Source organism: Hemitrygon akajei, chromosome 24 (genome assembly GCF_048418815.1).
Source record: "Hemitrygon akajei chromosome 24, sHemAka1.3, whole genome shotgun sequence".
Lineage (NCBI taxonomy): Eukaryota > Metazoa > Chordata > Chondrichthyes > Myliobatiformes > Dasyatidae > Hemitrygon > Hemitrygon akajei.
The window spans coordinates 22015216-22028789 of record NC_133147.1 but is presented as its reverse complement, the minus strand read 5'-3'; the positions used below and the strand labels follow the sequence as shown (position 1 = coordinate 22028789).

The 13574-nt window shown below is 41.0% G+C and overlaps 1 protein-coding gene across 2 annotated transcripts in view; it reads right to left on the bottom strand.

Moving 5' to 3' along the window:
- LOC140715956 (scavenger receptor cysteine-rich domain-containing protein DMBT1-like) overlaps positions 1–10062 on the bottom strand; it is an 80285-nt gene extending 70223 nt beyond the window's left edge. For both annotated transcript variants that reach the window (XM_073028553.1, XM_073028555.1), the window contains exon 1: positions 9948–10062. The gene's annotated coding sequence lies outside the window, so the exon portion shown is untranslated. The remainder of the gene's footprint in view (positions 1–9947) is intronic.
- Positions 10063–13574: the final 3512 nt, after the last annotated feature.

The window sequence follows — 13574 nt, the reverse complement described above, 5'->3', positions numbered from 1 at the left end:
TTATGCCTTCATCCAAATCGTTAACGTAAATGGTAAACAGCTGTTTACCAGATGAATCTTCGCATCATTTTCTGCTGCAGTTTCAACATTTCAGGGCGATAAGGAAGAGGGACAAAAAATGTGTTGGCTGGGTGGGTGGTGTCCTTGATTATCCTGGCAGCACTGCTCCGACATAGGATCTTCCTTTTTTTTTTAAAATTGAACGTAATAAATGTAATTATTACTTTTGTACAAGAATTCAATACTGTAATAAATGTATCTACCGTTGTTTCTTAAAACCTTTACTGTGACCATTTTGATTTGTGTCACCTTTTCTGCTGCTCTTCAACTTTCTACCACATTTTGTTTTACGATCTATGGTGCCCGTTCATCTAAATGTTGAGACCGGAGCATATGATAGCACAGAAATTCTCTACCCTTTTAGGCAAGTTAAATGATGTGAAATACCAGCAGGAGTATTCTCTGCCATGTTATTCTCCACAAGTGAAACACCCCTGCTGTATACAATCTCAGTGCCGCATATCAATGTAGTGAAAAGAATGTTTTAGCTATATATTTGTTTAAAGTATATTAACAATATTTAGTGAGTCCATGTTCCACTTATGATGTAGAAGAACTCGAAGTCCAACCTGTTTCAGTTCCATTTGTTGAATAATAAGCTACAACGCATTAAGGTGGCACACATCTCTTCATCTATTGCCTTCTTATCCGAGTCAATGCGACCATATGTTCAGTAGGAATATAATAATTACATTCCAACCATTGTGTCTACACCAACATTGAATTTTAACAGATTTATTTTTCAACCATATTCTTCCTTTCATCCTCCTTCTCCCCAGAGCCCTAAATTCCATTTTGTGCTAATGAATTTCTCAGATTCACACCTTTCTGGCTAAAGACAGTTTTCCTCATCTCAGTTTTAAAGAGATATACCTTGATCTTCAGACGGTGTTCGTGGGCTAGACTCTCTGAATGATGGACACATCCTCGCCAAATCCACTGAGTCATCTCAGCACACAGTAGATTTCATTGAGGGTTTTCTCTCCCCCCTACATTGTTCTGAACTCTATCGAGCATAGACTCAGGATCTTCAAGCGCTCCACATATATTGTGCTATATCGCTATATCAGCTATATCGCTGCAACAACACCTCTCTGCTCCTAAACTAAATCCCACGATTCATGAACGCCACAGAATCAACCTGCGCAGCGGCTTTGCGTGTCCAATGGACTCGGACCCTAAGATCCCTCTGATTCTCCACACTGTCAAGAGTCTGACCATTAATGCTATATTCTGCCATCATTTTTGACCTACGAAAATGAACCACCTTTCACTTATCTGTGTTGAACTCCATCTGCCAATTTTCAGCCCAGTTTTGCATCCTATCAATGTCCCGCTGTAACCTCTGACAGTCCTCCACACTATCCACAATACCCTCAATGTTTGTGTCATCAGCAAATTTACTAACCTGTATCTTCACTTCCTCAACCATTCATTCATAAAAATCACGCAGATCAGAAGAGATCCCTGAGGCACACCACTGGTCACCGACCTCCATACAGAATATGACACCTCCACAAACTCTACAACCCACTACAACCACTCTTTGCAATCCGCGGGCAAGCCAGTTCTGGATCCATAAAACAATATCCCCTAGGATCGCATGCCTCCAGTCCCGCAGACTTATCCAACTTGATGCTTTCAAAAAAGCTCCAGCTCATCCTCTTTCTTAATGTCTATATGCTTGATCTGTTCAATCTGCTGTGTCATCCATACAATCGTCAAGATCCTTTTTGGTAGCGAATCCGGAAGCAAAGTATTCATTAAGTATATCTCCTATCTTCTCTAGTTCCATGCAGAGTTTTCCCACTGTCACTTTTGATTGGTCCTATTCTCTCATGTCTGATCGTCTTGCTCTTCACATATTTGTAGAATTTCTTAGAGTTTTCCTTAATCCTGCTCGCCAAGGCCTTCTCATGGCCCCTTTGGCTCTCCTAATTTCATTCCTAAGCCCCTTTCTGCTAGCCTTATAATCTTTTAGCTCTCTATAATTACATACCTTTCGGAAGCTTTTCTATTCTTCTTGGTTAGATTTTCAATAGCCTTTGTTCATCACGGTTGCTGTACCCTACCATACTATCCCTTTTTCATTGGAACGTACATATGCAGAACGCCACGCAAATATTCCGTGAAAGTTTGCCATATTTCTGCCATTTCTCTGAGAACATCTGTTCCCAATTTATGTTTTCAAGTTCCTGACTGATAGCTTCATATTTCCCCTTACTCTAATTAAATGCTTTCCTAACTTATCTGTCCCTATGCCTTTCCAACGTGTGATAAAGGAGACAGAATTGTGATCACTATCTCCAAAATGCTGTCCCACTGAGAGACCAGGTTCATTACTCAATACCAGATCAAGCACAGCCTCTCTTCCTGTAGGCTTATCCACATATTGTAACAGGAAATCTTCCTGAACACACCTAACAAACTCCACCGCATCTGAACCCATTGCTCTATGGAGATGCCAATCAATATTTGGGAAATTAAAATCTTTCAGCACGACAGCCCTTTCATTAGTACAACTTTCCAGAATCTGTCTTCCTATCTGCATCTCGATGACACTGTTACTATTGGGTGGTCTATAAAAAACACCCAGTAGACTTATTGACACCTTCCTGTTTCTAACTTCCACCCAATGATACTCAGTAGAAAATCCCTCCGTGCCTTCCTCCTTTTCCGCAGCCGTGACGCCATCGATGAACTGCACTGCCACTCCCGCACCTCTTTTGCCTCCCTCCCGCTTATTTCTGAAACATCTACAGCCTGGCACTCGAAGTAACCGTTCCTTCCCTTGAACCATCCAAGCCTCTGTAATGCCACAACATCACAGCGCCAATTACTGATGCACGCTCTGAACTCATCTGCTTTGTTCATGACGATTCTTGCAATAAAATACACACATCTAGAACCATCGGTCTGAGCGCATCCCGTCTCTATCACCTGCCTATCCTCCCTCTCGCAATGCAAGCTTACTCTATTTGTGAGCCAACTGTCCCTTCCTCTGTCCCTTCAGTTAGGTTCCCTCAACCCTGTAATTCTAATTTAGCTCTTCGCAATAGCGTTAGAAAACCTTACTGCCAGGATATTGGTCCCCCTTGGATGCAAGGGCAACCCCGTCCTTTACGTGCAGATCACGCATGCCCCCAAAAGAGACATCAGTGATCGAGAAATCTGAATCACTGCCGCCGAGATTACTACCTTGGAGCTCCTGATTCTCAGTTTCCTTCCTAACTCGCTGTAGTCTGTTTACAGGACTTCCTCCCTGTTCCTACCTATGTCGTTGGTACTCATGTGAAACACGATATCTGACTGTTCACCTTCCAACTTCAGGATATCGTGGATGCGATCAGAAACATGGCACCTGGGAGGCAATCAACCATCCGCGTTTCTTTCCTGCATCCACAATATCGCCTGTCTGACCCCCTAAATATAGAGTTCCCTATTACTGCTGTCTTCTTCCTTTCCCTACTCTTCTGAGCCACACAGTCAGTCTCTGTGCCAGAGGCGCGGCCGCTGTTGCTTCCCCCAGGTAGCCCCCTCCCCAACATCAGTACTCAAACAGGAGTAATATTTAAGGGGGCCAACCACTGGGGCACTCTCTAGTATCTGACTCTTGCCCTTCCTTCCCTCTCCTAACTGTCTCCCGAGGTGACTACTTGCCTATAGCTCCTCTTTATCACCTCCTCACTTTCCCTGACTAGACAAAGGCATTCGATCTGCAGCTCCAGTTCCTTAACACGGTCCCTAAGGAGCTTCAACTCGAAGCACCTAGAGTCTCCTGGACTTCCCACATCTGATACCCAGTACAGAACACCGGCCTCACAGACATACTTCCTGTTTCTATTCTTCACAGTTTATCGACAACTCTTTGTCCCGTTATCGCCGACGCCCCGTTTTGCCAAAGCACTCCTACTCTGTCTCCTTCTAAAATGCATCCCACCCCCCATACGCCCGCTCTGTAAAGCAGTCTCTTCTTAAACTCCCTGCCGTGGTTTAACTCGCTGACGTCCATGCGCTTGCGTAGTCTTTCCTCGGCCAAACTGCTGAAGAAATATCTCTCCCCTTTTAAACTCGTCGCGCCGTTCTAACTTCCTGACGTCCACGCGCTTGCGCAGTCATCAACTGGTATTTTAAAGCGCTGGCGTAAATGGAATCAGTGTAGTTCCCTCAAACTCTCTCTTCTAGGTCTGAAGCAGATAATAAAAGAAGGCAAAAGGTAAGACAGACATAGGAGTAATCCGTCCAGGTAAACAAACCGAACCGTCCACTTAAAAGTATAATAACTGACATGCACCAGGATTCAAATATTCTGCTCTGCTAGTTGATTATCGCCCTGAAATTCTCGCTCATTCAAATAGGCTAACCCCTCATCCAATTATACACATACCTTCTACATTCATCACACTCCTAGAGAAGAAAGGACTATGCATCAATGTTTTAAATGTCATCCATGTTTTCTTGAAATAATGAGGCCTCTTCCAGATTAAGTATATCATTCTACGTTTCATGAAGATTTTCCTCGGCCATTAAATTTCTTAACTGCCAATAAATCGATGACCACCAAAAACTTATTTCCTTTAAAGAAATTTGGTACTTACTTACTTTTGCAATTCATAGCATTGTGGCTTTTACCGAATCGCGGCTGAAGGATGGTTGTAGTCGGGTGATGAATGTCCAAAGTTACAATTTCTATCGGAGGGATAGGAAGGTAGGCAGAGGGGGTGGTGTGGCTCTATTGGTATAGAATGACATTAAATCAGTTGAAAGATGTGTCATACCATCGGGAGGTGTTGATTCCTAAGAAACTGCAAGGGTAAAAGAATGTTGATGGCAGTTCCATACAGGTGTCCCAACAGTGGCTGGGAGGTGGACCACCGGTTACAACAAGAAATAGTAAAGGCGAGTCAAAAGGGCAATGTTCTGGCAGTCACTGGAGATTTGAACATGCTGGTCCATTGGGAAAATCAGGTTGCTAATGGATCTCAAGACAGTGAGTTTGTTGAATGCCAAAGAAATAGCTTTTTAAAACACTTTGCCATTGAGCCTACTGGGGATCACATATACTGGATTGGATGTTATGTAATGAACTGCAGGCGATTGGGAGCTTAAGGTAAAAGAACCCTTAAGAACCAATGATCAGAGTGTGATTGTGTTCAACTTGAAATTTGATAGGGTGTAAGTAAAGTCTAACGTAGCCGTATTTCAGTGAAGTAAGGGAAAATTCAGTGGTATGAGAGAGGAGTTGGCCAAAGTAAACTGGAAGAAGCTGCTGGCAAGGATGTCAGCAGAACAACAATAGCGTGCGTTTCTGGGAAAATTAAGGAAGGTGCAGAACATGTGCATTCCAAAAATGAAGAAATACTCAAATGGCAGAAGAGGACAACAGTGGCGGGCAAGAGAAGTCAATGCTATTGTAAAGGCAAAAGTAAGGGCATACAATAAAGCAAAGATTAGTGGGAAGTTAGAGGACTGCGAAGTTTTTTTAAAAAAAAAACCTGCAACGAGCAACAAAAAAAAACCTTCCTCAGATGGGAAAAGATGAAATATGAAAGTAAGCTAGCAAATAATACCAAAGTGGATACAAGGAGATAATTTATAAACTAAATGAGTATTGTGCGTCAGTTTCCAATAGCAGTATGCCAGATGTTGTGGAGTGTAAAGGAAGAGAAGTGGGTTGGGTTTCTGTTACAAGTGAGAAGGTGCTCAAAAGTCTGAAAGACCTAAGGGTATATGAGTCACCCGGAGCAGAGGAACTGCACCCTAGGATTCAGAAAGAAGTAGCGTTATAGATTGTGGTGGCATTAGAAATTATCTTTAAAAGCTCATTGCCTCTGGCATGGTGCCAGAAGACTGGAAAATTGTAAATGTTACTCCACTACAGTGGCTGGGAAGATGTTAGAGTCCATTATTAAAGATGGACTCTGATGGAGTACCTGGTGAGACAGGACAGGATAGTACAAAGACAGCATAGTTTCTTTCAGGGAAAATGCTGCCTGACGGACCTGTTGGAATTCCTTGAGGAGATTACAAGTAGGATAGATAAACGGATGCAGTGGATGTTGTATAGTTGGACTTTTAGAAGGCCTTGACAAGGTGCCACACATGAGGCTACTTAACAAATTAAGAGGCCATGGTATTACAGGAAAATTACTACCATGGTTAGAACATTGGCTGATCGGTAGGAGACAGCAAATAGAAATAAAATGATCCTTTTCTGGTTGGCTTCCAGTGACTAGTGGTATTCCGCAGGAGCCTGTGTTGGGAGACTTCTTTTAATGCTGTATATGAATGACGGAATAGATGGCTTTGTTGCTAAGTTTGCAGATGATGCAAAGATTGCTGGGGGTGCTGGTAGTATTGCGAAAACAGGAAGGATACAGAAGGAATTAGACAGATTAGGAGAATGGACAAGAAAGTGGCAAATGAAATACAATGTTGAACTTTGGCAGTAGAAATAAATGTGCGGACTATTTTCTAAACGGTAAGAAAATCCAGGAATCTGTGATGCAGAGGGACTTGGGAGTCCTTGTGCAGTACACCCTGAAGGGTAACTTGCAGGTTGAGTCGGTCGTGAGGAAGGCAAATGCCATGTTAGCATTAATTTCAAGAGGTATATAATACAAGAGCAAGGATGTGATGCTGATGCTTCATAAGGCACCAGTGAGGCTTCACATTGAGTATTGTGAACAGTTCTCTGCCCCTCATCTTAGAAAAGTTGAGCTGGCGTTCAGCGGATCCAAAGGTGGTTCACAAGGATGATTTCAGGAATGAAAGGGTTATCATACGAGGTATGTTTGATGGCTCTGGGTCTGTACTCGCTGGAATTCAAAAGGTTGAGGGGGGATCTCATTGACACCTTTCGAATGTTGAAAGGCTAGGACAGAGTAGATGCGGAAGGATGTTTCCCATGCTGGGACAGTCTTGGACAAAAAGGCACAGCCTCAGAATAGAGCCGCGCCCTTTCAAAACAGAGAAGTGGAAAAATGTCTAATGCCAAAGGGTTGTGAATTTGTGGAACTTTTTAACACATGATGCTGTGAAGACCAGTTCGTTGGGTTTATTTAAGGCAGAGATGGACCCGCTGTTTATTGGATATGGCATCAAAGGTTACAGGGAGAAGGCCAGGGACCTAGGTTGAGGAGGAGGTAAGAAAGTGATCTGCCATGATTGAATGGCGAAGCATACTCAATGAGCGACATGGCCCAATTCTGCTCCTATGATTATGGCCTTATGTGTCTGAAACAGCAAATGTCATATGAATTAAGTAAGTGCTGACAAATCGGATTCTGATTCTGTTAGTGATAATACCGTAACATTCACCCACTCAGCCTTCTTAGCGGTTTAATGCCGTTCAATAAGATGCCCCTCAAATTCTACGATCCAGTGTATTCCATACCAGCTTTACTAACCTCTCACGATAGAGTGCACCTCTCATTCTAGGAACAGGCCAAGTATGCATTTTTATCTTTGCATCCAATGAAGACTTTTTCAAAACACTCTACAGAATTCCAAACGTGAGTTCGTCTTCATCTCCATGTAATCGTATTTATATACGCTATTTATAAACGACAGGTGTGAAGCAATAAAATCCAATATACACCTTTGCTTTCCTAACTATGCGTAACGCACGCATGAAGATATGCTGTGCTTCATACATAAGAACATTAGGATTCCACCGTACATCATCTTTGCACAAATGTTCATCATTTACTTAATGAGGGTAAACCACTTTCTGAACGTGACCTCATCAAAATAAAGTCAATTGTTATATGCAGAAAAAAAAGTAACTTCGAGACTATTTTCATATGCTGGTGGCACCTGAGCCTGAAACAAGAAGTATGAAACTTGGGCAATACCTCCGAACATTAGTTACACTCCCCAACCCTAATTTGCACATTATAGCGAATGGAAATCTCTATAATTATGAAATTATAACGAATAGCTGATACATTCCAGCGATATTTATTTTATACAATACTCAGCTACGAAAATCATAAAAAAATGCTTGCATGCACTGTAGCTATTACCATACAACATGGGGATTAGAAGGAGCATCAGTTACGTTACCCGCAATTTTAGTTACAGCATCCATGGTTTAATACCCGAAAACTGATGTGGATAGCAAGCCACGCTATAGACTGCTGCAACCCTCCGCCCCGCTTGTAATGTTTTGGACAAACAATAAGCCCGTGTATTTCCATCGTTTCTACGTTAAAACTGATGTTGCGAGTGCAATATTAGTCGGTGATGTATTAATATTTTTTTTAGCTACGGAGGAAACAGTAGCACTAGAAGTCTCCTAAATTGCAACTCCGTTCAGCTCTGGTACACGTTGGTCAAAATCAGATTCTCAGATATCACCAGCATTTGTTTGTCAAACCTTAGCTCTGAGATAAGTAAACAAGGTTATCACAGATCGTAGGGCCATCAAGCAAAGTCCATGATTGCGACGCCATTAGGAGGTCCAACGTATTTTTTTCAGAGAAATAACTGATAGAAAGGCCCGTTTGCCCTAAACGAAGCGAGATGATCAACATTCATTATTATTTGGTTTTGCATTACTTATTAATTTCAATCAAGTGAAAATATGGTGGAACGTTGTAAGCCCAGAGGAAGTTTTGGGCTGAGGGGAAGCAACATGAGTATGGCGGGAATGGCGAAGTAAATTTCTACGGCACAGCGATCTTTAGTCTTTTTTTTTACACAAGTGCCCTAGAAAGATTGGATAAATTGTTCGTCAATTTTCAGATTTATCGAGTTCTGTGTCAATTGCAACGTCTGTAGCATATGTACCAAAATCCGAGAATGTACAGAAAGGACGAATAGGGAAGGAAGTTACCATTAATTAGCGACATGTATGCGAATGTAGCAATATGATTAGTAAGCTCGCAGACGACACGGACATTGACGATGGTCAGGACGGCCGTGTGTCACTGGATGATGTTGATATATCGGCAGAGTAATAAATGATGGAGCATTCTAGTAAGTTGACATGAACCACAATGGCATCAACTATTGAGTAGATATACTACAAGCACGGAAAGTATTCGATATCAAAGGACTCAAAGTAGATAAGTTATTGCTATCTCATTTGAAAGCTGGGGAACAGAAACATTGTGTGTGTGTGTGTGTGTGTGTGTGTGTGTGTGTGTGTGTGTGTGTGTGTGTGTGTGTGTGTGTGTGTGTGTGTGTGTGTGTGTGTGTGGGGGGGGGGTGCTAAGTTCTTTTAAAAGGCAGGGCGTGGAGTTCTTTCTTTATTAATGCATACTCCCTATGTGAAACGCTTAATATCAGTGTTGAAAAGCCTACGTGGAGAGCATAGACAGGGAAAGAAAAGGATAGGGTGATAGAAAGATAGAAAGGGACAAAGATACAGAGCAATAGGCACTTCATGCACGTTTCATAGCAGAACCTTGACAAAGTACACCCGGTAAACATTCATTGTTTGTAGACTTCAAAGTGATATCGATCTTAGTAAACAGAATACTCGGTGGGACAAACTGAAAGCGAACAGAGTCCACTTATTTCGACATTAACTAAATATCCAAATCAACAAGCCATAGACTTCAGGCTAAATAATTAAGTCGTGCAAAGGGTACTTTCTTTAAGTTCTCATCCGTTCTTATAAATCTAGTAAAATGGATACCTATATCGAACTGCATCTTGAACACTGCCATTTAGCTCAATGTCTTCTTGTCCATCGGAAAAACAATACTTTGAAACGTTCGTTTTAAAAAACACTTGCATGTAGTATTTGATGAAACATTCAATATAAAAGACGCACGTTCGAATTTTATGACGCACGTTATATTATGAGGAAAATATAATGTCACAAGGATGTAACAGTAACCAGCGTTTAAAAGACAGTCAGCTATGTATAATCCTACCTTGTTATACTCTTCGTCTTCCACCGATAAAATCGTGGTGATGACTTAATTACTCTGTACACTTACTTCGCTGTAGTTGCATGTGTCGCATAAGATAAGCAACCATTTAAGCGCCTGCGCATTAATAGTTAATCGATTCCTGTTACGCTCATCCTCTAGGTTACGAAACACTTTTTTATGTTGTTCCGAATCCACCTTAATCGCCCCAGAAGCAAAGCCAAAAACCCTTCAAATCTGTATCCAATAGCAGTGCGATTCAGGAACAGCTTCTTCCCCTCTGCCATCCGTTACCTAAATGGACAATGAAACAATTAACACCAGCTTACTTTTTAAATATTTATTGTGTCTATTTTTGCACGATTTTTAACTTGTTCAACGTACGAATACTGTAATTGATTTACTTATTCATATTTTTCACTTTTGATTCTTCTATATTATGTATTGCATTGAACTACTGCTGCTAGATTAACAAATTTCGTGGCACATGCCAGCGATAATAAACCTGATTCTGATCCTGAGACATTAAGGCTGAGGATATTCTCTAAAGAATTCTCTTGATGATGGACTGTCTGAGCTGCTTAATTGGACAATAAGAGTCAAGAGTTGTACAACGCTGAATCGGGCCGTTAATTTTTTTTCTAAAAATAAGACATTCTACAGATGTTTGTAAATGCATGGTAATACATACAAAATGCTGGAAGAAATCAGGAGGTCATGTAGCATGAATGTGGAGAAATAGAAATTCGACATTTCGGGCAGAGGCCCTTCATTATCCCTTCGTCATAGTCTGTTGAAGGGTATCTGCTCAAAACTCTTCATTACTTTGCATTCATGCTGCCTGATTTACAGGATTCCTCCAGAAATTTGTGCTTTTCTTTCCCTACTACGTTCACTCCAGCTGCTGAAAAAAATAACGCTAATTCAATTTGCGAGCATTAAGTCTGCAGTGTTAATTAGCTCTGACCGATGTAAATTAAGAGATTAAACCCCTCTCCCATTATTTTAGATGCGTAACCCCATTTAAGAACCTCAGATCTGAATTCCGATGGAACAAATTATCGACCAGGTGGAATATATTTTGATACTAGTTGCTGTTTCCGAGAGTTTGTGTGACTTAGGACTCAATATCCCAAGGAACGGAAGCCATCAGATTTTCACTTGGAATAATGGGCTCCGATCTTTCCACCACAACTGTCGTGACAATTCATCTGATGATGATGATGATGATGATGATGATGATGATGATGATGATGATAATATTAATAATAATTATTATTAGTAATAGTAGTAGTGGTAGTAGTAGTATCGTTGTTGTTGTTGTTCATTATTCCAGGAAAATAAGTAATTATAAAATTAAAACGTTTGCAATATAGTGACCAAGGGACTTCCAAGATTCCGAGAGTTTAACATATTGTTGTCTTAGATTTAGGCATTATATTTATGATTTGTTCACACTATGAACGGAATCTTAGCATCCTCAAGGCTAGCTCCAAATTTAACACCTTTTTGTTGGCAATATCACAATGAAACTCTGCCAGAGATTTTTTTAAAAGCCCTGAGAGGTAAGCACAAAGGTAGTTTTCGGTCAGTACTAGAGTTCTAGTATAAAAATGCACCTACTCCCAAATCAGTAGCTTCCACTTCTAGATGAAAGGAGTTCTGGATTGGGTGGACGAAATAAAGATAAAATGGTTCATATGATCGCTAGTGTCAATCTCAGTGTTTGGAGTTCAGCAGAAGGAAGCAGCCACTTTTTCTAGTTAAATAGATCTGGTAGGGCGCCATGGAGTTGAAGTTCCATATGACTTTCTATAAAAGTTTGCGAACTCCAAAAATCATTGTACTAGCTTGACCGCAGCGAACATGGGCCATTTTTGCACAACCTCCATTATTAAATTACCCCAGGAAGCCACAAAACCCAGAAAGGGAACTCTAGGAACGCGAAATTCACTCTCTTATAGTTTGTTCAACGGTTTATTATCAACTGAACATTCGAGAACCTGTCTTACATGGGAGATATGTTCTTAGTAGGACTTTGCGAAAATCAATATATTATCTTCAGGATGTACACTAATCCAAATTTGTTCAGTACCTCCATCAGAACGTCATTTACGAAAACCTAAATGACAGCTGAACCATTACGAAGAAAAGGAGAAATTGCCAGGTGTGTTTATTGCCCTGTAGAAGTGTTAAAGACTGTTTTCCGCTCGCCGCCCTCACGACTCCAGATTAAATTGTGAGCGTTCCCGAGGTTCCCTTTTGTAAAAAAAAATATTCGCCACTTTGTGGAGGATTTTGGCCAAGTGGGTCGGATAAATACCTTTGCAAGACTATTTAATTGCTTGGCCGTATTGTTTATTGCCTGAATCAGTAGAGAATCGTGGTGCTGGACTTTAGCCTACGGCTGTAAACACAGGACTACGTGTTAATGCCCTCTTGCCTAATGCTGTACACCACTGGCCGACGTGACATAATTGTGGAAGGAAATTCTGAATAAAGAGTTAAAATATTTGAGTTGTTAATTCTCTGCACCTTTTTTTTAATTAACAATAGGCTAGTACTGATCTTTGTGCATAACAGAGAAGCGTAAGCAACATGCAGAAAGTGAAGTTCATAAATTGGAAGGAGGGCTCTGCGGCTGCCATGTTTCTGAAAATTAAGCAGTATGTATGGTTGTCCTTCACCTGTCTGGTACTAACATATAGAACAAATTAAACTTCTGTGGTTTAGTGACTTACTGGATCGAAGGATTTAATGAGCCTGATTTATATAATAAATGAACACAATCTATTCGGCCTTGGTTCGCAGCATGCTTGCAGTAATCTATCTTAGTTACAAGGATGTTCTGACAACTTATCTCTGCGTGTTGTGGGCAGAAAAGGTACTAGCTCTGGCATTTTCACGGGAATTGATAAGACGAACAGGATTGACTTTTTAATTGAATTTCTGTGTGCATGTATAAAATAGGGCTGTGACTATTTGGAATACTTAACAACCGCACCATTCGCGAGTCATTCATCTCTTATTCATGATTGAAGGTATTCTCTAGTCACTTCGAAGTTCGAGTCCAATTCATTCGTGACAAACTTTATTTAAAATTTCATAGCAAATTAATTTCCTTAACAATTTGGCGACGAGGATATCGGATCCAAAAGAACACCTGAAGAGAAATTTATTTAAGTATAATTGGCGAAAGAAATTTCTCCGAGAACGTGAGTCAAGCTTAAGAAGCATTTATGAAGAACGTTTGTCCATGAACCGCTGTGAGTTCCCGGGGGTGTTAAGACCAACAGGCCAAGACAAGCTAGGCACCCGCCGGTGAACATCCCAAAGCTCCTGGAGAGAGGTAAGTTGCTAGATAGAAGATGGAGTCCGAGACCCACAAGGGTTCTTCATTGAAAGGGCAAATCAAGGAACAACAGGGACTTCGAAAAATGTGATAAATTCTGGCCAGAAAAGCGTAAGGGAATTCTAATGTGAATGAAAATTAACTACAATTGGCTACAGATTAACCTAAAATTAATAGGTAATAAATAGGTAGTAATGAAAACAAATACGCTTAAACCAAGTGCGCTGTACTGAAGAGAAGAAACACAACCTCGAGGCCTGCCGATCCACCGACAAAAG